Below are 26,375 nucleotides of genomic sequence, written 5' to 3'. Positions count from 1 at the left end.
TAATTCTCTGTTTAGCTATTCTGCAATGCTAGGAAATATTCACAGCTTTTTCTATTCATTTGACTGAAGGATGAATTTCAGTGAAGTGGAGATAAGGTCACATTCACAGCAGTGTCCAATATAGAATTATTACTGCATTCACTCTGCTAAAGGGAAAGTACAGGGACAGGAAAAGAGAAGCATAATTTGAATCTAATTGGTTGATTATAGGTATTTTTCCATATATGAAAATTATTTATTTCTACTGTGGTCTTTCTGGAACAGAATAATCTGGTTTGGATGCAGTATACTCATCAATACATTCACAGGAAAAACTGGTACAGTTTTGTCCATAATGTATATATTTTCCTAATCCAACCTAACATCCTCTTATGGTAGTCATTTTGTAATCATGTCGTAGCTCTGAACAGTTTTTCTCTCAGTGGCTCAGTCCTACCTGTTCACATGTGTCATGACAATGTTTGTGTTGTTATCTAATGAGCCAGATCAAGCAAGCTGAAGACAAACCAAGATGAAAATCCATAAGTGTGCAGCCAGGTTATTTGCATGGACTGGATCACTGCCTGGGAACATGAAGAAGATTTTTGGAGAAAAAGTGAGACCCTTTCATGTCTTATTAAAGCAATGGCAGAGGTGGTCTGGTGATGGTGTAAAGAACGAAGATAACATCCATCAGTAATGTCAGAACCTAGCATGATACTTCAGAGAAAACTTTTTTACTGTTGTAATTGTATTTCATGCTTCAGAGAGAGAAATAGCTGAAGTTAGAAAAATATAACTAAGCAACATGGTGGAGACTAATATCTGATGATGCATCTGACTTTTGTACATTTCTCACTTCTTCCTTTCCTCCTTTTTTTTCCTGATGTTTGAATCTTCTCCATGTATTTAGCTTGATTGCACAATCAGCAATTCTGAAAAATCCCGTTTTCTCTCTCCATTCCCTTTCATCTTTTTACTGTCCATAAATAGAGGCAAGCCAGGAAGGGGAGATAAGTATATATCTATAATTGTAACAGTATAAAAACAACCCTTGAAACATATTAATCACTGACTAATCTTCCATACTAATTTACCCACTTGTCTGACAGCAGCTTTTTCCTCCTCTGATCTTTCCTATTCTGAGACCAAGACTTCATGATCATGTTCCTGACTAGCGGATGCAGTAAATTGGTATTATCATTTGACTACAGCTTCCTGTTTCCCATTATATGACAACTGTCAACTTTCTGCACAGTCAGGAAAATATAAATTCTCATTTGGGAAAAGAGAAGAGAAGAAAGTATTTTTCCTAAATGTGTTAACAAAGTCGAAGTGAAATTTTTTGCACTGTTATTATATTTTTTGAGAAAGAGACAAAGGAGACATAAGTGAAGTAGGATAGGAAAAGAGCAAGCCTTGAACATGAATATTCTCAGCTTTAACACAGCTAAGAATATAAAAGACCAAATCCCCTTTTCCCAGTCTTGCTTTCTGCAATGAGCCTTTCAGCCAAATAAAATTTGATGGAACTAAGGAAATCAGTATTTGATCATAAATGAAGAAATTATTTGACATCAAAAATAAGTTCTGACTACCTGCCACTTATCCTAAACCTATACTAAGCAAATGAGTCAAGGTTAAGTACTAACAAGTGTTAACAATAGATGCAGGTACCTGGCATAGCAAGCCCTTAGTTTGTAATTTACCTTTCTTTTTCTTTACTTTGAAATCAGGGAAGCATTTATCCTATATATTTTCTACTTGGTAGCTTCACAAACAAAAGAAAAGATTGTATGACCCACTGTTCTCTACAATGGCCTATAAGTCAAATGGATTTGACCCTTCTCCAGTGCTTTTTGGTTTGTTGTTCATTTATCTTGCTTGTCAGAGCTCTGTATTTCTTCGTGATGATGTGAAATGTGAAAATATATCCTCTTCTGTGGCTGCTCTTTTATTTTTTAAAGGATAAAAATAGGTCGAATCTCCAGACCCTTCCAGAAGAAAAGAAATGGAAAGGAACAAAATGATCTGCTGAACTTTATCAACAGGAAGTGCTTTTCCCATTGCCTCCCTCCAAAAATGCCTAGAAAAATAGTGAAAAAATAATCTAGGTTAACAAAAGGGTAATGTGTTCAATTTGCTGGTACTGTGCAAGGTTCAGGTTTTCTTTACTTTGGATTATTAAAATGCTGAAGGAAAATATATTGCTATACCATATGTATTTTAAATAATATCTCTCCTTTGGTCATTCTGGGTACTGCCTTTCTATATTGACTTTTTCAATAACAAATTTGTTCCACTGCGCTATTTCCCTCTAAAAAGTAGTTCATTGAACAATTTCAGGTCCACTCCAGTTACTCAGGATATTGGTATTGTTTTGTATATTTTTCTGATGAGGGAAAATATGAAATAATAAACATTATCATTTCTCAGTGCTTCCTTTCTGGAGGCACAAGTCTGTGTTGCTTCTGCAAAAGAGTTTAACAAAATGCAGCATGTGATGTGTTAAATATACTTCAGTATGTACTTAAAAAAAATAGTTGGCAGATGCTGAAATTTCATTCAGAAGAGTAGCATGAATTTTTACTCAGAAAAGAAAAATATCTTGGTAGTCAGCTGTACAGAGTTAATAGACCAAATTATAGCCTCATTTAAGCTATTATAAATCCATAGCCACTGCTAGTGAATTTAAATTTAGACTAAGCTTAATGACAGGAAAATTTGGGTAATACAGCAAGGGGAGATGCAGTTCACATGCTAATCAACAGAGCAGGGAGATTTTGATGACAACTGATTAAATGAAAAAGATGATATCTATAAAGGACTGGAACTGTGGCAGGACAAGCTACGAGCTCAAGACCCAAAGTGTGTGCACACATCCAGCTATTGAGGGGATACTTATGAAGTGGGAAAAAAGCACTCTTCATCTGCTTGGGGTGTGAGTTGTGAAAGTGGCTTCTTACTCCCTTCTGCCCTAGTTTTATGGTCACACTTCTGGGTACCTACAATTTTTGAACCATTCAAATTTTTTTGTAATAAAGAAACCATATCTCACTCTGTTAACCTACAGATCAACTGCTGATCAACTTTGCACCTAGTCTTTACTCTATAGTCTACTTTTAGCAGATGATTTTATTCAGATGCTTGAGTGGTGGTCTGGGAATATCTCACTGCAACGTAAGTGAGTTTCTCTATTTCATGTCTCATAACATGAAATACATCAAATGTATGTTTCTTAGTTTTGTCATTGCTGATTTTAACACCTTCTTCACAGAATAAAGGAAGTGTGAGAATAAAGGTAGTCTTTATAAGAGGTGTATCAGATACACATATTCACATCTACATCCAAATGAAAGAATGCAAGAGAGAAAATTAACAACCAAAAAAAATCTCATTAAAACTGTAAAGGCATTGATATTCCCTCAGACAGATATTATTAGCTTTCAGTGTCTTCTGCCAGTTCAACAGGGACAATACAAAAACACATCACTCTCTTTTTTTCTGTCTTTTTCAGTCAGGTGAGCTCACAAGTTTCACAAGCTCATTTTCAGATGGAACAGGTGGGTGTACAAACACTGTGCAAACAACTAATTCTTGGCAAGGCTGTGTATTACCATTATCTCTTCTAGACACCAGACAGAGAGGAAAACTAGCTTCAGCTTCTCTTAGTGCCAGACACCTGTTCATTTTTCTTCCATTGCATCTGCTTCACCTTCTGCTATTTTATCAATTGCTCTTGGGCTGTGGCATAATTCTCCTCAGCAGAAACTATTCCAGAGGGCCTGGAATTTCTCTGGGTTTGCAATCAAATGTACCTGTGCCATAAGAATGATCTTCAACTAAAGTGTCATAATGAGAAGACTTCCGAGGAGAAAAATCTTACTGACTTTCTAGAAACAACACTGTTCATAACAAACCAGAGCCCTAAGCTGGACAGAGAGCTGAGAGTACATTCCCTAGTAACAAAAGATTTTATGGAGTATTTAGAATTCCATGTAGAAAAAAGCTTCTAATTAGACAGAAAGAAAAAGACCTATAGGACAGCTGGAGTAAAGTAATTGTCCTGCCTTGTCACTTGGTTGTTGATGCAGGCAATGCATACACATTAGTAGCAGGAAGTGATGTGGTTCTGAATTGCTCTGTATTCCCTTCAATAAAACAGTTCTAATTTATCAGTCTGGTGGCAGAATCACAAATCTTGTCTTAGTTAAGATTATTCCAAAATCTCGGGTTTCAAGCAGATGGTAACAACTTGATGAGTCTATGTTGGAGTTAGAGAAAAGGAAGATAATATTTCAGTTTTGTTCTATACAAATGTACAACATGACATAATTATGCACTTGACTTATTAAGGAAGACATCCCATCAATTTGGCATTTTTGCACGCTTTTAAAGTGGTTGCTTAAATTATTTTCAAAGAAATTGACTCAAAGAGGAAATCAAGCTCTCTACTTCAGTTTTACTGATAGTTGATATTTACCAAGCTATACAACACGGGTATAAAGATTATTTTGGTAACCAGTGGAAGGTGGTTTAAATCAATGTTAATTAATTTCTACTGGGATCTGATGGACAATTACTTCTTGATTTCAGGAAAAGGCTAAGTTAAAAAATCTTCATATAAAAGAAGGACTAACCATGTCATTTTTGACATAACTACAATTCACGGTATTTGAGAAAGTCTGATATCTCATTAGGGTAGTTAAAATGGGTAGAAAGCTGTGGATAAATTTGACTGCTCTCATTCAAACTATGCTTTAATCAGCCTAAAAGCATTCTAATCTGTTCAGTGTAATGCCTTGTCAAAAATGTCTCTACCTGTTTAATAAGGATATGAAAATTAAGGGTTTTTTTTGTTTTATACTACAAGAGGACATTCTGCTTTTATTTCCAAGAAACTTTTTATAAACTGGTGTGTTTTAAACCATTTTAAAACAGTTGTTTGCTAATGATTGGATCAGCTCTCTAGAGGAAAGAACTTTCATGTAGTTTTGTACTTGATATAATGGAAATTTCATAATTTTTTTTTTCAGTGCTGTGAGATGTTCTTTAAAAAACTATTTTTAATTTTCCTTTCTCCTGGGTTTTTGTGGCTGTACAGCTGTTGGAGTGAGGGCTTCTTTTTTTAAACTGGCTGGTTTTGATTTATTTTTCTTTTAATAAAAAACCCAAATCTTCCAGCTTAATTTTTCTCATTGAAATTTGACAAATATATTCAATATAGAAAAAAAAGCCACCCTAAAACAAAAAACAGTAGAAAAACAGGATGAGAGAAAAACAACAATCCTTTACAGAGCAACCGGACCCACTTTATCTTGTGTCTCATGAGCCACTACTCCATCTGTAAGTGCTCAAGCAGGAGCCACTGCGGTGCCAAGTATTTGGGCATTATACCCAAATACACAAGATTCAGTGTTTACTTTCTCCCCATCCTTTTTGCCACCTTTTCTAAGCATCTTTACTCTTCAGTGTAGGCAATCTGGAGGAGAGAATGTTACTGCTGGTTGTGAGGTATCAAGCACAAGTCCCTGGACAGGTAAGCATCGCAGGGCAGGGTGAGAATTCCCTACATGAACACAGAGTGAGAAGTACAAATTGTACAACAGAGCAAAGCAGAACAAAAGGGAAACAGCCCAAATTCTGTGCCTCATTTTTCTCATTTGTGAATAATTTTTTATTCCCCTTCTTGTATATGTACCCAACAGGAAAAGAAAGAGCTTTTTGAAGGTAAAATCTAGAGTGTTTGTTCAGCATTAGCTGAATTATGAGTTACTACTGTAATAACAATAATTAAGCTCATAAAGATTCAGTGCTGGGCTGGCACAATTTTTGTGAAGTGAAAAAGGCTTGCAGAATATCTATTTGTGATGCAGGAGGTTTTAGGTAAATATTTAAAGATAAAGAGTGAATTAAAGATGTAGAAAAGCCTTAATTTTGATATTTATAGAGTTTCAGATTTTTGAAATCCCAAAAGTCCTAATGTTTTTTTAAAAAACTTTATGGTTTTCTGTACAATGCTTAGCAGCCCTAGAATCTCTGGAAATCATTCCATTAACATTCCTAAGTGTTGGAACAACAAGACTGTATAAAATCCTTGAAAATAAAAAATGTAAAACTTTGCCTTCATTACAGAAATCTTTTCCTTTCAGAGGCATTTCAAAATTTGCAGTCAAATAAGAAAAAACCTTTGATAATAGCTATTAAAATTAAAAATATAAATTAAGAAGAGCTTACATAGAGAACTCCAATCTTATTTATATTCAAACCTTGACTGAGTGTTGTTCTGCTTGAAGTCAAAGCCTGAATCAGGCTCTTATGACTGTGGAATAGATTTTTCCCTAGCAAGCAACATTTATCCACCCACTATTTATAAATATTCTTAGGTAGTGAAGACAAACCTTTAAATATCTTTACTAGGTACCTAAAATATACTTTTTGATGAATGTTTCTATAAGTCTTACACTAATGTTTCTAAACTTTCTGTTTCATAATTAGTTTGTAACTATAATAGGATGATGATGTACACTGATTTTCTTCTCTTTCCATGGAACACAGCAGACTGAGTATTCTGGGCTATGAGGACTGAGCCACTCCACTCTGTTAACAGAGAGGCTGAAAATAAACACACAGAGCAAAATGCTTCATGTTGAGGATTCAATGTCTATGCTGTAGAAATTTTAGGGGATTTTACTTCCGACTGCTTCTGGTCTGACCTTGTAAACTGAATGCTCCTTAGTAGTTGCACTGCTTTCAGTGCACCTTGAGAATAGACCTTCCCATTTCTTCTCATCTGAAAAGGAACCCCATTTATGCTCCCAAAAATACAGTGAGCAGAGGTATTAGGACATCCATTTCGGAAGGACACGCATACTGTGACCTAACACACTAACACAGATGTAACCAGAAGCTATGCAAGCATCATTAGTGTGGAACTTTGCCCAAGTAGCAGCCCCTACAATCAGGGAGCTTTATTAGTGTAGGTTCTGGCTCAACACTATGCTAATCACATCCTCCTGGCTTCTGGCCAACACGAAGTGCAGGCAGAGGTCATTTGCCTCTGCCTACAAAGTACCACATACACATTACCTAAATATGCACTTGTCCTTCATAAGGCACCATTATGTTTATTGCATTACTGAATAAAATTTTTGCAAGAGTTCAGTACTGCCTGGAGGATGCCACTTCAATTTTACAGCAACTTTAAAAGGTTTAAATGTATTTGTTGTACTGCATTAAAATTAAAATATCCATTTTCAGTCTGAAAAGAGGAGATGAAAGATCTGAATGGTACAGATTATCTGTGTGATTTAAATCTGGAATGTGGGTGTCAAAGGTCCCTGTTCTCTGTGAAGAGCCACCTTTCTGATTAGGCAGAGACATTTCTCGAACCTGACCCTTCTACACTTCAACCCCATAGTCTATGCAGACTATGTAGCTTGTAGGATTTGCTGTTTCTCTCTATACCCAAAAATTTTACTAAGAAGTTATTGAAAAGTTAAATAGCAGTGAAATTCATGGGATATTTAATGAACTTAATTGGTATAAATTGTTCCAATCAGTTTTAAAAGAAGCCACCTTTAATAATCTACCTCCTGTTTAAATTCACTGTCCAAAACTATCTCCAAAAGGCTTAGTACAGTACTGCTCTGTCTTCATTAACAGGGAACATATGTTGGCAGTCAATGTTTTTGTAGCTCCCTTGAGTGGTTCTGTAAGTCAGATTTCACTGATAATTGCTTTAATAAAATCTATTTTAACATAAAGGGCTTGATTTCAGAGGTGGCCTACATTTATTTGTGTTGTGCCTTATGCAGGCAAATATCTGTGCAGGCACTCACAACACTAATAGGACTGCCCTCGTGGTTAAACAGATGCATAAGTGCTTTGTTGGGTCAAGGTCCAATATCTAGATATACAGGCAAAAGATCTTAAACATGTTTAAATTCTGTATGGGAACAAAAGAAGGAATGACAACATGAACCTTCAGAAAATAAATATAGTCATATCTTTCAGTGTGCATGGACTAAGCATGTACCTAGAGATAGAGTCTACACTTCAATACTGACATAATTTCTCACCTCTGTGTATTCACCATCTGCAGCAGTCTGGTAGATGAAAAAAGAATTTAAAGGAACTCTGACTGAACATCTGATATTCCAGTAACAAGAGAATTAGCTGTTCTCAATAGATTGTTCATCTCTGTGGAATGCTGAGCACTCATGGGATATAATCTGAGAAGACCAATAAAGGATTTTAAGTGTCTGTGACTGTTGAGCCTGATGAATAAATAAACTTTTAATCTTTCTGTTAATAGCTAAAAAATAAATAAAGAAGCCCAAGGCACTGACATAAAAGACCAGATATTAAATCCGTTATCCAAATAAGAATATAATTTTTGTTTAGGAGCCAAGAGGGAGTCTTAACAGCAAATTGAAATCTCTCTGTCAGTTGGCCTTTGTTTCTGATGAAACGACCAAAGTTTTCTACTGCCCTTACTTCTCCCCATCATGACCTTCCTAAGAGAAGACAGCCTTGTCATCAAAGCCCACAGCAAACAAGTGGAGGAAAATATTTTTGGTCCTCTGTCTAAAACCTTTGACATCACAGGATACAACAGGGAAACTAAATGAAAGCAAATGTTTCTGAGACAGTGTACAAAAGAAAAAAGTGAGATATCTCAAGACCCTTACTGAAGCTGGACAGTACAAGCCTTAATGACTTTCCTTGCAGAGAGCCTGAGGTAAAGAAGCAATCATGGCAGGATGAATCTGGCCAGGAAAGAAGATCCAAGATTGCTGCTAAGATGCTGAAACATGTATTTTCCTTTTGTGATTCAACATACTGCAGGAGCTTTATTGCGTTTTGGTGAGGCAATCATAAAGGAACACCCAATACATCCTCTCTAATCTGCTGTCAGTTGCCTGGGGAAAGAGCACACCATGATTTACAATTCACAGACTTCATGGTCTTCATGGACAGAATGAAGCCCTTGATTTTAAAAACCTCTTTCCTCCAAAAGTATTTTAAAGCCACATACACTTAACATAAACAGGTTTATTCCAGAAGAAAGCCTTCTGTTAATTGCAGAGGCTTTATTTTCATAGTTAAAAAGTGTAAATAGCTCTTTTATGTTATTGCTTACTTCACCCCTCCATGCTGTTTGCAGATTACTACCTTACCCCTTTTCCTACTCTCCTCTCCTCTGTTGGTGTACTCTTTCCTAGCCACATAGAGCTAAATAACCTGTTTCATGCCAGGCGACCCCTCTGGTGAGCATATTATTGGTCTGTTATTTGTTCAGAAGTGGGGGATTGCTGAGTCCCTTTCAAGCAAACTGCATGAAAATCTTCACAAATGAGTCTATGCCATTAGCAACAAGAGCACTAAGGGAGCCATTGTAGTGACTGAATGAATATTATGGATCTCTCTCTGTAATTTAATTCTGGAACTGGGAATGTTATGTAGTGTGTGAAGAGCTGAAGTACTGCCACAACACCTCCTCCTCTCTCTCACACTCACACATGGAAGGAAATCAGTGGGAGAAATATTCTTGCAGTACTGAATACACATGCACATTGCCATTTATGATAACTCGTGCTCCCTGTGGGGTGAAGAACATGTCTTAGAGGAAATTAGAACGGCCTAACACTGGTGCAGTCTCCCACCTTGCCATACAGGTCATGATTGAAATGTGCCCTTGTAAATAGAGGATTTAAGGAGGATGCTTTTCAAGCATCCTATATATAAGATGGCTGAAATTACATTTAAAATGCCAGTTTAAGCAAGAATGAGTTTTCTGAATTATTCCCTTCCTAATGTGTCATTGAACTTTTGCTGCATTTCCAAGACATTGATTGTAAATCTCATCCAGTGGCTCATTTAAGGAAATATGCAGAACTAGAATATTTAATAGATGTAATAGATTTGCATACGTAAGAACAGTTATTACAAAGTACAGAACTGAAAAACAAATTTACATTAATATTGGATTAAATCTTTTTTTCAGAATGCTTTTATATGTAAAGGTAACTTGCCAAGTGCAGAGCTACAATACAAAAGAGAAAAAGTCATTCCCTATAACTTGAAAACTGACCTGGAGAACTTCTTAGTGTTGAAATGGAAGGTTTCCTAAGCTACAAAATTATAGCAGAAGCAAATAAAAACTATAAGAAAAATGGGATTAATTCCAGCAAAGATGTCAGATATTATGTGTGAGAAAGTTAATCTCTTCTGGACTGACAATATTTTTTGTTTGTTGTATTTGCAGTCAGAGCTAATAAACCCAATTTTGATTTGCGGTAGAGATCAGTTACTTCATTCATAGGAACAAAAAGAATCCTGCATCCATATTTGCATAACACACAATGAATCAATATCAAATTTGGAGGGCATATGTTACCGCTTTCATAGCAGTTATGCCTCAAAAGGTGATTTTTCTGTTGTGTGCAGAATTAGAATTCTAATGTATCTATCTCAAGGAACAGGTTTCTCTTCACTTGCCCCACTGGACAAGAACTTTTTTAGGGGATGCAGATCAGAACCATAACAATATAGAGACTAGCAATTTTGCTTGGAATAAATTACATATTAGTAGGCTTTACCGATTTTTTTTAAGAGTTGTATTGAATACCCCTTGATAAAATAGCTGATGGAAGAAGTTTTTTTCAAATTAGGAGACTGTTTCATGCTGAAAGGCATTAGTAGCTGTGGTCTTCAACACAGTGAGTCTAAGAGAAATCCCAAAATTATTTTGTTCATGTCTTTTCCCCTGAAAAATTAATGTGTGTCATGAATGATGTAAGACAGCTCAGATTTAGGTACTTAGTAATAAAGTTATTTGAAAAAAAGAAAACATGAAAGCCGTGTTTGTAAAACTTGGAAGTAGCCCAAAAGAACATCCTCAGAGCCACCCTGGAGCTGGCTGGTCTTCACAACATTTGGTCTGGTCTCTCAGTCCCTGTGATGAGATCTGGACTGTAAGATCCTCCAGAGTTTCTTTCCTGACCTTCTCTCTCTTATTCTGGATGCAGCTGGCATGTTCTGCTGCACAGCTGCCTCTGCTCTGATTCCCCATAGCGAGCTGACACTTGCACAGTGTAAGGAAAGCAGAGGAAAGTCACTGAAATGCGATGGGCCTGACAGCTTCAGAAGGAACAGCCAAAGAGCATGATTGCAAAAGTTCTTGCCATCTACATCAGGCAAGCGTTTTGGATGCAAAGGCAAGGGGCAGACAGAAGCTGTCAGCTTATACACACAGGCATTTGAGATTAGTAACTCATTTGCTTGCTGTTTTCAGTTTAAAAGCTCTTCATGTCAAGTTTTGACAGTACCTTTGAAAGCACTTTACAAACCACTTCTGTATTTCAGCCTTCCTGTCCTCCTCACTAGAGGGAAAGGAAAGATCTGATCCTTATAAAATAAAGACATGGGGCAATGTGACCCACTTAAGATATGCAAGAAGCGACTTCTGACTAAGACAAGGTTAGCACGACTCTCTCATGGTTGATTGTAAGGACTTTTCACTTCACTGTGTGTCTTTTGACCAGGATCAGAGATGCTGTCTGGTGTTAAGTCTAATCGCTATCAACAGACATGGCATAAACTGACTATGTTATCACTAGTATCTGGAACTAATTCATTTTTCACTTGTTAAAATTTCAAGATTCATAAATTCAATCCCATTTCTTTGTAAACATATCTAATATTTGTCTTAATTAAGGCAAAATTACTTTATTGCAAAATTTGGAATAATATAATGAGAAGATTATTATAATTATTTGTTTTAGTATTATTCTTGCCTTGGTTGTACTGTACACATTTTTCCGAAGGATTTCTACAGATTAGTTTATTGAGTATTATTTTAATCTTGACTTTGTGACCAGAGGCCTAGATTAGGATCAGAGATTTCTCATAATAGACATGTTATGATCACACATGAAAATGTAATTCTTTTCTCAAAGGGAAAGCTGTACAGACATAGGTAAGAAAGGGAAAAAAGGATAATATTCACCCTGTCTTCATATACATTTTTCAGATAGCTGTATTTTTCAGATTTTAAAATAAATATCAACTCTTTAATTTATTCCTCTGGATAATATTTTTTAGCTGATTTCTTTTTCTTATCGGTATTTTTTTCAGGATTAATCATCCTTTGACAGAGCAACAGAAGAGTTTTTGCTTTATTTCTTGTGGAATTTATCCAGTTACAACTTTATAAGATAAATTTAGTTCCAAGAATAATAGCATTTGGTACATTGAGTTGGTTCTATACAGAGCAGATTGGGAAGTGCAAACATGTTGCAAATCAAGAATTTACATCATTTTTTTCCCAGTTGTTTGGAAACAGGAGCCTGAACTTTTGCATTTTTGTTGCAGGTAAATGGGGGTAGTGCTAGAAAGTTAAAATTTGCACTTTATGATTAGTGGAAAGATAAATTGGGACAGGTATGTATATTTACCAGGTCAGAATTTCTCTGAGGCAGGGGATGTTAAAAAGAAGAGAAAAATCTGGAAGTGGTAGCTCTGAAAACTACTGCAACTGAAGTCATGTGTATAACAAGACAGGGAATACAAGAAACATGAAGAATGAAATCTGTAAGGGTGGTGACAGAAGACTATTGAAGATGTCATCCTAAATCTGGAAGAAAGTGAGCATTTGGGCCAAGTCCTAAGTGAAAAGCAAATTGGAGCTGTGAAAAGAGAACTGGTCCCTGTTTAAATCTAACATAGTCTGGACTTAGAAAGATCTTTAAAAAAAGTAGAAGTATCTTGAAGATCATGTTTAACTGTCCCCAAAATAGCTCACGTGCCGACTTCCCATATCAAGAAGACATAAAAGGACATGAAAGTGTCATAAAGTTAAGTTTGTACTCTGTCAACTTACTTTGGTTATTTCCCATTACGATGTATTAGTGGGAATTCAAGTGCAAGTTGTCATCATTAGATTTTAGAACACTTCAGTTGCAGCATACCATGACAATATTTTACATATTTTCATCTCAAGAAATGATTATCTTTATACTCACTCTTCATTGTACTAAGAAATAAGATAACTTAAAAAGTGCTAAACTGTGTTCCATTTTGATCATGAAACAAAGGCATTACCTATTGGATAGACACTATAACAGAATCTGCATTTGAAGTGTTTGGGCAAAATCTGTGAAAGCTCTATCTATTTCATTTAATTCCTAGCTAAAGCAGTAATTGCATGCTATTTGGCCAAGTCCCACAGATTTGCTTGGTATGCTTTTTAGTCACATTTTGGTAACTTACTCTTCCACTGATTTTCTTACCTTCTGCTTTCCTCTTAGGTGGGTGGCTTGGGAAAATTTTTGGACAGCCTGTTAAATTCTTTTTTCCCAAATTCTTCCACTTGTGCATCAACTGGTTATCTTTCCTGAATTTCTCTATTCCACTTTTTTTTTTCAGTTAGACAGAGTAATATTCTCTTGTCGGTCTTTTGTCTGAAATATGTTTACTCATTTTTTAATTATTTTGTAAAAATTATTTTATAATCTTTTTATAATTTTACAATTGCAAAAAAGATTTTATAAGACCATAGATATAACTACATTTATTCAGAACAAAGGCTAACTTACCATCCTACACCTGACTGTGGCCAACTACAAAGAACTATGAGAACAAAGTGGAGAAACAGTGTGCACAATTTATCTCTTCAGCTTCAACTCAATGACTTCTATAGCTTGACTTACTGATTAGGTGTACATTAAATCTAATAAGTCCATCCAATGCCCTTTATTTCTTAAATTGTTTCCCTTCCTAATCTTTTTCACTTTCCTCCCTGTATTACAACTTGTTTCATATTCCCCTCAGCTGTCTGTTGTTCAAAGATGATAGGTCAGTTAACCTCTCCACTCATGGAGAGAGATTAAATCAATCTCATCACTTAATTACCTTTGTTGACTTTCCTTTCACCTTTTGCAGGGTTTTTTTTTTGTTGGGTTGTTTGGTTTTTTTTTAGTTGGGGGACAATTGTTTCAATGTGTTGAGAATGTTTGAATGCTTACAGGAGAGTCGTGGTTTGATTTTTTTTTCTCCACTTTTTCCCTATGACCCAAACTATTATTATTTTTAAACTACTAGTGAGCAGTGAGATGGATTTTTTTGGTGTGGAAATCAGTAAGGAACAGTACACTGTGCACTCTAATTTTTCCAGGGCATCCATCTAATTTTAGACTTCTCCAGGCCCCACTAACAAATAGTCTTGGTTCATAGTAATTTGTGCAGTTTGTCTTTGTTTTAAAGGTCATTTGTGAAAGATGTTATTAAAACCCAAACAAAAGATAGAGAAATCATTGAAACTGTAAATTACTTGGAATCAGTCCCTTATATTTTAATAAGAAACTCAGGGTTTTTTTTATCTTGAGCACACTGAGTGAAGTTGAGGCTGACTTACTTCACCCTGCAATGCTCCAGTTCTGCAAGTCAGATTTAACATACAGGTAAGTAGGACTGCTACAGTGAACAAAAAAGATGCTAGAAAATTTGCAGTATTGGAAAACTTAAGTTATGACTACAGTATATTTTCATATATATAAGGAATAGCTACTGAACTACTGCCAGAAATGGCTGCAACCCAAAAATATTGGAAAACATAGTGTATTAAGGAATATATGATTGGCACTTGCTTTTTTAAAGTTAAATTTTGTTTGGTTCCTTTTTGCTAGCCTCACTGCAACTGATTGATTTCAAATAAAGTGACAACCTAAAAATACCATTCTTTAATTTAGTTTCCAAGCAATTTGTTTCTTGTTGCTCAAACTTCCAAATTCAGCTCTGCCAGATTTTTCATGGGTTTCTGAATCTCAGATGAGTTTCTTAATTCTCATCTAATCTTGCCTACATGTCTCCCAGGTGCTGTTGCCTTATTTATCTTCCTTTTCACTGAAGCAGTGCAACCAAGAACTGTCACACCCACCAATAAATCTAGCCATAATTATGAAGTCTTAAAAATCCTGGAACATAACTTTCTGCCTAGAAAGAATATTGGTCCTTTCCTTTTCATTTTTTCTTCCGCTTGTTCCTCTTTCTGATACCTTTCCCTTTGGAAAAGTTACTGACAAAGACCTCCAGAAAACATTATGGGGATCAGAAACATTTAATTTCTCTCTCAAAACCTGCAGAACTCTCAAAAGGTTTCCAATGAAATTTAAACCTACTTATGCCTGTGATTAGAAATTAGAGATTAATAATGATTTACATGAACGTTCCACAAAGAATCTGTAATTGTACCTGCACAAATGAACAGGGGAAAAATACAAACAAACTATGATGTCACTCAGCCCTCTCCTTTTTTATTATATTAATGAAATGTTTCCATTTTCATTTTCTGAGGCTGATCAGAAAAGTATTCTGCTGGAAAGAAACCAAATGATGGCAAATATGCAGGATTTCTAATAAAATATTTGCATTTAAACAGCAATATATTCTCCATTCTGATTGTATGCTTTTTTATTTTTTGTGTAGTTTGGGTCAAAAAGAGATATCATTAAGCATAAAAAGGCAAAAAAATGTATGAATAATAGCTACAAAATTAGTGAAATTCATTAAGTGAGCAGAAGCCACCTTGGCAAGAGTGTGATAGAGATATAAACCACAACACTTTATGTATATATAAGAAATCCTTATTTTAATGTCTGGAAAATCTTCATATTCATTGTCCTCCATAACTTTTCATGAGGTGTTAGTTCAGCTACAGCTGTTTGAACTCACACATTTACTCCACAGTCTCCAGACAGTAAACTTCAATGTGAATACAAATGATCCTTCACATTCCTAACTCACAAATCTCCATAGCCTGCAAGGATTGGCAATAATAAATAGCATTTTTCCTTACAGATGAAGAAGGAAGGAGAAACTAGACAAAGTTACTCACATTATTTGCTCTAAGCCTCACTGCTCCTAGGTGGGTAAATATGGTCACAGCCTGAGAACTGCACCTATGGTCAAGCTGAACCTCTCAGACTGAGTGACTCCAGGTGACTGAATCCCTGCAATCCTTTGGAGTAGAAATCAGTGGGAACCACTGAGTCCTTTGCCTGGTTTCCTGAACTGGAGAGACAGATGATTCACATCAGTTTAGACTCAACATGACAGCTAATGTGTAGATGATGTGGAAACCTGGGTAATTCATGAACTCAATACAGTAAGCTGAAGACTGTCGATATTATCTTCAATCTCCAAATTTTCTAAGTAAAAATATCCATCCTGAATCAAGCTAAAAGCCCTTCTAAGCCTAAGAAGAATCTAGAACCACTCTTCCCATAAAAACCTCAAAACTTAGTAATCCTGTGAATAATAACTTTTGGCCACTGGTAGATTTCACATTTACATGATTTTTCAAAATCACAGGAGAGGGGATGTGCTGGAACTCCAGATATATTGTTATAGAAGAAATGCAGGGATCTCATCTCAAAACCAGAGCGATTCAAACAAATTTCATGAAATGGCTCAAGATTGCAGATGTTTCTGTATCTCCAGCAGCAACTGACACAGAAACTGTAAACATAAATTATGTGATTTTTAATGAAGGCTCTCTTATCCTTTATAAAACTATTGTGTGTACAGGTATGGAAACACTTGAGCAGTCTTTGAGAGGATGTCTTCATAGTGTTCTTTATTACAGTGAATGACAAATTTGTCACTGATGACAGCAGGCATTCAAACAGGTTCATACAGAGACAGAGAATGACATGCACTTTAAGAAGCCTCTGTAATAGTTTATATGACATTATTTATGTGGATTAAATGAAAATAACTATCATTTACCTTAAATGGACATACAGACATTGTATTTTTTATGCATTATATAATAAATACATTTAAAAATTATTGCAGTCTTTTTTAATGCTTTTAAAAGGCTGACATCTTTAGATTTTCCTTTGGGTTTTTTAGCTCATTTTTATATACGTGTATGAAAATAATTGTTCTTTTTAAAATACAACTTGAAATCACTGGAATATTTGAGTAATAATAAAAACCTACTGCTGGGTACCCAACCACCTGTGCTACTTACTGCAGGCCACTGAATTTAATATTGTAATGGCTTATGAGTAATAAAATATTGATATTGTTAAGAGACAAATTACTGCCAAAAGAAAAATTATTTGTCTTATAAACATAGCTTGTGTAATAGTTTATATATTAGGTAGGGCAAAAACCGATTCAGTGACAAAATGTTTCCACCTTATTATATTTTCTCCTTCAGGACAAATTTAAATGTATTTTCAGCCATTCTTGCATGTATTTTTTCAAAATAACACCACCAGTTTTATTATTTTTATAGTGCCAAAGGGAATTACCTCCTATTTTGATTGTATGTATTTATTAAAACAGCTTGTTTTTATGATTATGAGAATTATCTTCTTGATAGCATAGCACGATCTTTAACCAAAGTTACACAGGGATTCTCCTTGGCTGTGTTACATCTCTTCTCCCTTCTTTTTTTTTCTTATTCTTTGTTTCCTTCACATTTCTTCACCTTTACTGATACAGCCCCCAAATATGTCTTTTGTTTATCTTTTGTTTATCTTTTGTTTTTGCTGAAGTTTATGTCATCTTCCCAGTCCAAACATACTGATATATACAATATAGACAGATATGTATTTCTATGATTTCTTGGTAATTCTTCTTTCCTCTCTTTCTCTTTTGCATTGTGAGCATTGTCAGTCTCTGTAGCCCTGACATCTCCCCACATCATTATGAGGTGCTTTTTTACCATTTTCATAATACCAAGACATGATTCAATTGCAAGCTCAAGAGCAAGACAACTTATTTAGAGAATGACAGGACAAGAAGAAGCACCTTTCTCTCTCTCAGCATAAGAGCACACAATCCTGGGGATCTTGGGGATGACTGTTGGTAGAGCATGCCAATCACAGATCTTTAAATGCACATGTACATGCCCATGTATCACAGATCTGTACTTATTTAGGCACATACATAATCCATAAATATAGATGTCTACAAAAAATCTATTGATGACATCCTGTTGTCTAATTTTAATTTGATTTTAATCTGATTTATATTGATGCCACATGAATACTCACATGATAAATAAAGAAACTCAAGAATAATGAGTGACAATAAAATCACGGAAAATCAGACAAAACAAACACAAAGTACGATATTTGGTCCATAAAATGGAGAATCTGCCAGAGCTTGTCAATATTCTTTTAAGAAATCCTGTAGCATGGTATGTCAGAAGCTCATTGAAATGAAGAGGCCTCTGTGAGGGTTTGCCAATCCATCTGTGCACTCTACACTGCCCAATCAATAGGTAATGAATGCTTACAAAGTGACACCATCAGCAAGGGAAGTGTTTGTGTTAATGAAGAAAAAAGGGGACCTAGGGAAGAAAATCCTCATACTGTTACTGCATGTCAGCTTAAAATTCTTAAAGAAACTGAGACTGGACTGTTACTGTGTGGGGAATATTGCATGTGAAAGCCCAAAGGACAAGTGCAGTAAGAAGAAACTCAAAAGCATGTGCATTCAGTGCCATCTCATTAAGAGGGATTTTTGTTATTAACAGCTTTTATTATTTTTAAAATACCAACCATTGTTAGCAGTATAGTACTACCTGGGGGCTTTATTCTAACATAAGGTCTGATTAGGTTTGAGACTACACATACACACAATAAAAAGGACAGATGCTGTATGAAAAACATAGGGCTTACCAAACTGAACCCAATAAGTGCTTTAGCAGTGCAAGTGCTCAGGCAGTCATCTGGGACTGTTACCAAGAAAGCAATATAACTGATTTTACTCACTTGTGGCTATTATATATTTACTGCATCAAAGCAAAATGTCAAAGCTCCTTTACTGTAAAACTGTAGTGAATAGCAGAATTACAGAGCAGAGCAGCTGCTCTGTGCCGAGCTTGCTGAGGAGACACAGAGAAAAGCACAACTCCACTCTACCTCTGTAAAGCTTATGAAAAAAAGCAAATTAGAACCTTGAACAGAGGCCCCAGATTTGAATGGACATCTGGGTTTGGGGCTCACTCCCAGACTTGGGGTTGTACTTCATTCCTCAGCTCATCTGCACCTTTTTTCCCATGGAACCTGAGTGTGGTATTTCTACCTGCATGTGTTGCTGATATAAAGTTGCTTTTAGTATTTCAACATCCACAGCAAAAACTTTCATGCTCATAGTTGGAGATGACTTTCACCTGGAGCATGCTAATCTGTAAAAATACATTACAGAGGCTGACTAGAAACACTCAGTGACCTTTTTCAGGAAGAATTGGCCTGAATGGTGATTTATGATGATTTATTTAGGTTCAGTAATGGATATTTGCCTTCAGTCTCATGTCAGCTTTTTGTATGTTTGGTTTTTTTTCTTGTTGTTTTTGTGGCTGTGTTTGTTTGTTTGGTTTTTTTTGGTGGGTTTTGTTGTTGTTGTTGTTGGGTTTTTTGTTTTGTTTTGTTTTTTTGTGTTGCTTGTAATTATCAATGATGATTTCAAGTCAAGAAGCTCATATCACATAAATCGTTTTCAACCACACCAAACTTAGCAGAGTTCCTGGAAGTTTATTCAGCTCTAATACTCAATACACTCTATTCAAGGTGACTTACTATTTTATACCCACTAAGAAAATGACCTTGGTTAGGAACCTCTGCAATTTTCTTATCCTGGTCATTTGACATTTGCTTTTTTAGGTGGTTAAAACTGAAGTCAAGTAAGCATTGACATCAGTTCCAAAACTCTATTTTTCTCTACAGGAAGTCTTGTACAAGGTTCTCATGTTCAAACTGGGTAAAAGCACTGTCATTTAAGTAATGGGCAGTACACTTCTTTTAGTGGAAATTACTTTGGGTGCCTATTGCCTTGGGAAACAAGCAGAGAAGCCACAACTGAGAATCAGATACTACTGTTGTGAAGAAGAATACATTTTATGATTCCTTTTTTTCTTTGTCAAAACTACAAGGGAGATGAAGATTTAGCAAAAAATAGACATCAGTCAGTAAGAGTTATGAGTTTTTACTACAAGCCTCAGATGTGAAGAAAAATAGTTTACACTCAAGTTCTCCATTAGTCCTTCAAAACAACGCTAGAAATATAAGCACAAAAAATAATATGAAAAAAAAATCTTGAAACAAAAAGGCCTCTTAAAAGATATGTTAGGAATTATAACAGATAAGTTTATTGAGTCAACAGATTAACAAATGTTAATTGTGTTTTTGTATTTCTAAGGTAAAAAAGATACATTGATTTCTTCATGGACTCTGTAGAAACAAGAAGATCTGAAATCAGACAATTTCTTAAACTGCTGTGGTATGAACCACATCTATTAAATCAGATCAGGAAACATTAAAGGTAAAAAATTTTATATGCTACTGTATTCTCATCAAGAACATAACTGCTTATCTGAACATAATTTAATATGTACTGTTGCCAAGTTAAAGAATGTAGGACATATTTTAGGAGTTGATTTTGATTTTATCTTTTATGAGATCAGGGAAAGAATATGTATTTTTGCTTAAAGTAGCCAAAAGGGACAATTCTCCTTTGCTTTGTCCTCCACTGCATTGTGCACGGTGGCAGTGATCTACTCAAGTTATCTGGGTTACATGTGCCTCAGGTAAACTCTTGGCTGTGTAAAATAGTCTACACACAGTTTTACACTACTTACACTACACAGTTTACAGAATTTTATTATATTGTACATCTTCAATCAAGTACCATAGGTAGTAAAAAAATCCATGACTGAGTTTCTGTGTGGTCTTCAGTATTTTGTGTAATTTTTGTATTTCTTTAGGCAAAGACAAACTCCTTTCACTCTGAGTGACATGAACAATAAGAATTACGATCTTAACTGGTAGACATTGTTTTAACAATAGTAATTAGTTGTAGTGGTAAATTTATGTATCTATAAAAACTTTCAATGCACTCTTCAAATGTGAATTTGAATGTGTTTGCCTTGTGTTTGCTCTTTCTGGCAACTGCAGATGTTTTGTTATTTTCTAATTGTGACTGTATAAATTTGCAAACATAAACTCCACACAGTTTTTGACAACTGTTTGTTTGTAAGCTAGTAAATGTACAGATTTCTAGCTTTGCAATTTGTTTTGTAACAGTTTAAATAAATCTGAGACATTTGCCTTTTTGAGTTCTGAAATCATGTGAGCAAAACAATTAAATCAGCACTTTCCACACAAAATTACCTGGGAGGATAGGACCTGGGAGTTATGCTTATACATAAGGTTGTGAAAATATTCCTGTTGCTTTTATGTGCTCTGATGAGCCTCATTTAAGACATGACAGAAATGTATGAATTTTGGAGTGGGCTACTGCCATCCTGGAGAAAAAGTGTTTTTTCTTCACTTTTATAACTCTTTGTTGGGCATATTTGAACCTGTTGTGTATCTGTTAGTCATGGTAGTATGTTTTGCTATATTGATGTACCCCCGGTCACACATTTTTATTACTCATCCTCACTCAAATCAACAATGAGCAAAAAGTCTTTAGTCATCTGTTCAGTATCCAGCTGGTTTAGTTAGTGATAGTGGCCCACAATTAAAAGCTTTTTAAAATTTCGCTTCTTTATCTCAGACAGAAGGTACTTTTATACACTGTAAAAAGAAGTTATCTTAAAAAAATCTTGAAATATTGCCTGATATTATTAGGAGACTACTCAGACTGTGGTTTTATCTTTGTTTTTCACAGGATCATCCCTATCTGTAGCATATCAGTATTTTGACACCCAACTTGGAGTATGTAGGGAACAAATTAAGGAGGCAAAAGGAAAATTCCCAACAACTCCCAAATAAATTCTCCCAAAATTCTTTCTTCATTTAATTTGTAATCTTGTCAGACTTAAAAAATAGAAGTTTGAGCCAGCTTGGGCCTTGTTCAGCATTCAGATGTGACTCTGATTTGAATTAAAGGTTTGGAATCAAATTCATGACTCTGCTATGCTCCATGAGTGTTTTTGCCTGAATGATATGCAAGTCTCACTTCACAAAAAGGGCCACACACAAAAGAGCAGTGATTAAAAACATTAAAGATATGGAAGTTTCTTGTGAGAGAATTGAATATTTCACATCAAGAAAGCCAGAGCTTGATGAAATACTCAGTTCCTTTGTATCTTTACTCATTCATGTGGCATAAAATTAAGAACAAAAGGGACTTCTTGATTAATGGCCTCTGCTAATCATTCCAGTAGAATACACAGAGACATTTTTTATTTGATTCCACTACCAAATTAAGTTTGCGTTAATCAAAAATGTCACTTGCACAAAAATCACACATAAATATTCAGAGTGATCTATATTTTATCGGTTATAACAGAATGCTTGGCAGCCAGAGTAGGTTTAAACAAGCAATTAGTGAATAAGTTATTAAACATTTTAAACAAATGTGATGCATGAAACCTGAATTAGAGGAGTTCAAAGAAACTTAAAAGTGTCTTGATTATACAGGTGCCTGAGCTGGAAACAGATTTACCATATCTGAAAAAATAAAAGAATATTCATTAGAACCTAACATGCCACAGAATTTTCTTTCCTTACATTTCTTCCAGTCTCTCTGATAAAGACTTTTGAAAATTCCTTTGGTAAATCCCACAAAAGCACTTTCTGAGTATTTTTATTAGATTTGAATTTGTATTGGTTGTCCTTGTGCCTCCTCTCTTTGCTTTCAATTACCATTTTTCAAGCCTGTTCATGACCACAAATTTAATAGAAAACAACATCCAGGGCAAATCGCTTACCACAGTGTATATATAGGTATATATATTATTTTTTTTAATTGTATCTTTCAGTATTCACAGAAAAGCTGCCTTTATGTTAATTTATCGAGGCACAATGTAGACAATGGAGAGAAGATTTTTCCTATTTTTGTTCCTGCAGGCTAATGCTTTTTGCTTTAAATAGGATTATTGTTTACAGATTCCTAATTAGGCTTTGTGGAAATCTGTTGTTACCTTGTGTGAATTAAAGCTACAGAGCTTGGTGTTCTGTCATTTGTCTGAGCAAACTCCAAAAAATGGTCATGCACAAATTGATAAAAAATGAGTCGGGAAGTGTAAAACAAAAAGAAGTTGCCTTGTAGGACCTCATCCCTGAACTCTTAGCAGTTAAGATGAATAAAATAGTGTACAATGGAGACAGGTATTCAGCTGTGTCTGGAGTGAGCATTCAGGTATTTAATCTGGAGAGGAAATACTGCTTTTTAAACCTGAGAGGCTTTGTGTCTGGAAGAAGTACTATACATTACATGTGTGTGTATGTGTGTGTGTATGTGTATAACGCACGTATACATAAGAACTTACACTGGATGGTTACACAACAGATCAGGGTCTTGTTGAATGCATGAAGGATATTAAGGCTTACAAAAAGCCTGTGGATGGAAGAACTGCAATTATTTCTGTAAAGATTCTGTTAAGAATGTCACAAATGTTTAAGACTTCTTCTCAGTTAATTTCCCTAAAATAATGTTAGTCTCAGAGTACTGGGGCTTAATTACTGATAGGGTTTATAACCCAAAATACAATTTTGAGTGATATGCCACTCCCAGGAATTCATTAATCTCCCCAAAGTGCCTCAATGTGTGTTGCTTAATTAAAATTACATTAAATATGATAGTTTTGAGATATTTCAGTATCAGAATTGAGTAAAATGTTCTTCTTTCACTTTTGTATATTGGTATACTTATGGTTTTGTAAAATTGGAAGTCTGTAAGCTGTGACATAGTCTGGATCTCATAGACTGATAAGTACTTTCTTCATATTTGTATTGCATCAAAATGTTTGCTCCACTAGCCCAAAGGCTGCAATGAGGCAATTAGATTCTAAAACATAGAATCTAGACCATTGGTTCTGCAGCTAAGAAAAAATAGGATTCTGAGATTCCACATCACTGCTTTTACACCCATCCGTTTAGCAGATAATTAAGGCAGTCTGAATGTTTCTTATCAATTAAGGAAAATTTATTAACAATATCACATCAGAATATATTCCATGCTTAAAATCAAGATATAATCAGCAGTGCAAATGAACATGTAGGATGTTGGTTGGTTTTCAGCTCTGAAAGGGAATGAATTGGATTTCCACTGTTCACTTCATTGGTCAAATAGTATTGGTTAAATTTGTTGGTGAGCCTCATTATCTCTAACGTTTAGTTTTATATCTCCTATTTTTGAAAAAAAACTTCCTTCATAAATTAAATCAAAACTTTACTAATTTCTTCCTTGACTATTTAAATTGTTTACAGAAAGTGAATGTGTGAATATTTATTCCTCCATTTGTGTCTAATTCAGCTTACAGCTGAATCATACTCTTGTATGAGACAGCATTAAAACATACTGGCTGGGAAGGATATTAGGAAAAAAATGATTGACAAACCCGGAGTAGACAAATTTTTGTCACTTTAACTCTTTCTGGCTCATAGTCAGCTTAGCACTGTTCTTTGATAGCTGTAGCGTGTGAATTCATTCTCTGTCTGTTATTGAGGGTTTTACTGCATAGTATCTCAGCATGCTATGGGTGGGAAGCAGGAACATGTCAGATACTCACCAGTACAGAGAAAACCCAAACCTTTTATTACTTTCTAAAGCAACCTATGAGATGAGATGAGATGAGATAAGGCACGAGAATCAATACAGGGGCATACTGAAGGGGTAGTAGTCCACGAAATACCTGATGGTTTACCTGTTATCAGTATATTGTAGGCAGCATTATAAAGTGAATTCTTAGAGTTGAGATTGAAGAGAAGACCATGAAGTAACCTTTTAAATAAAGAGGAAGTGACGCCATGAAAGAAATAATGTGTTTGGATAACTCAATAGAAAAACTATAATAATTGCATGACATTGTGTTCATTTGTTGTAGTATTTCTCCAATTCTGATTTTAATATAAATTCAGATTGTCCATGAAGGAAATCTCATCCATAACTGTGAGCCAACAGGAAAATTTCTTCCTCTCTTCTTACATATTAACACCGTATATCGTTCATGGTTCGTTATGTACCTTGGAGGGACATAATTGATGCCGCTCCTGTCAACGGGCCTTGAAAACTGTCTCAGTAAGGATGTGGATAATAAAATGTAATAATATCAGAGGCATCATTAAAATAATAATTCAACCATGTTTCCCTTCATTTATCAGATTAGGATGATGGAATTAAATTTCAGGTAATTGTCTCCTGCATCTACTTATCTTGAAGACTGGAAAATGGCTTATTTGCTTGTTATTTAACCCATAAAATTTTACCTCTGCCACAAATTTTTATTCATTTGAAAAAGGAAATTTTAATGATCATTAAGTTAAAATTTATCTCAAAGAATATTGCCTTCTAGTTCAGACCAAAACTAGAATTAAGTATCCATAAATATGAGAAGAAATGTAAACTTTTACATGAGTAAGTCAGGAATCATTTCTCATATTGTTTTTTTACTATAAAAATTTCCTTGAAGACTTGTTATTATAAAGGCCCAATCCACAGAAGACATTGCCTGATTTCCTACAGTGACCATATATATTTTTCTACAGAATGTGGGTTTTTTTCAAGTATTTGTCCTGCATTTACAGACTAGACATATAAATAAATAGTCACTCTGAACTATCATGCAAAGCTTTGAAAAATTTAAATGCAAAAGCTTTGTTGCTAGAAGAATGCACAAGTACTTAATAAAATTTTCTGTACAGATTTTTCTACCAAAGTAACTAATGTGAACAAAAAAGAAGGAATACAAAAATGGGGCAAAATCTCAAATAATTATGAATACTTAAGAGTACTATTCTTTCCTCTTGTAAACTTTACATTTTGCTACAACTATACCTGACTGACTTAACTATGAAGACAAAGAAGAAAACCAAGAGCACAACGAATGGACTGCATTAAGAATATTGTGTTGCAGCACTTCAGCAAACAAGTAGCTGCTTTTTTATTATCTGATACACTTAAATTATTAGTTTGAAAAAATCAAAATAATTTTTTTTGGATTGAAACAATATTTATTTCGAGTTCTGATGTCTGTTGGAAGTTATATTATTTGAAAAACACATCTTGGTCTAGCTGAATAATATGAAGTGTCATTATATGTCAATTTTGTGAAACGTTTACCTCAGGTTTCGATAAAATTATTATATTCAAATTTAAGGATAATGGAGAATGCATATTGGAAGAATGTAGAACTCTATAACTTGTAAAATATTTCCATTATCTACACATATTTCAGAATTTTTAGAGCCTAATAATGTCTATTCCCAGATTGCAGCTGAAAGCAAGATTCTCTACCATTCCAAGTCAAGGATTTGGTTCCATTGTAGTCTCCAGGCAGCACAAACCCTCCAGTAGATGCAAGTGCACATATTTTAGCAGAACAAAGAGAAAAATAAAAGCAAGCAAGACAGTGGATAGATAATCCT

The 26,375-nt window shown here is 34.9% G+C and overlaps 1 long non-coding RNA gene across 1 annotated transcript; it reads left to right on the top strand.

The window, feature by feature from the left end:
* The first annotated feature begins 482 nt into the window (after positions 1 to 482).
* On the top strand, positions 483 to 8,218 carry LOC134563081 (uncharacterized). The gene is made up of 4 exons (XR_010083313.1): positions 483 to 595; positions 3,497 to 3,542; positions 5,452 to 5,518; positions 8,084 to 8,218. It is a non-coding gene; the product is annotated as an uncharacterized LOC134563081 (long non-coding RNA).
* Positions 8,219 to 26,375: the final 18,157 nt, after the last annotated feature.

Source organism: Prinia subflava, chromosome 1, assembly GCF_021018805.1.
Source record: "Prinia subflava isolate CZ2003 ecotype Zambia chromosome 1, Cam_Psub_1.2, whole genome shotgun sequence".
In the NCBI taxonomy this organism is placed as follows: domain Eukaryota; kingdom Metazoa; phylum Chordata; class Aves; order Passeriformes; family Cisticolidae; genus Prinia; species Prinia subflava.
Note: the sequence above shows the minus strand (reverse complement) of the source record. Positions and strands in the feature narration are given on the sequence as shown.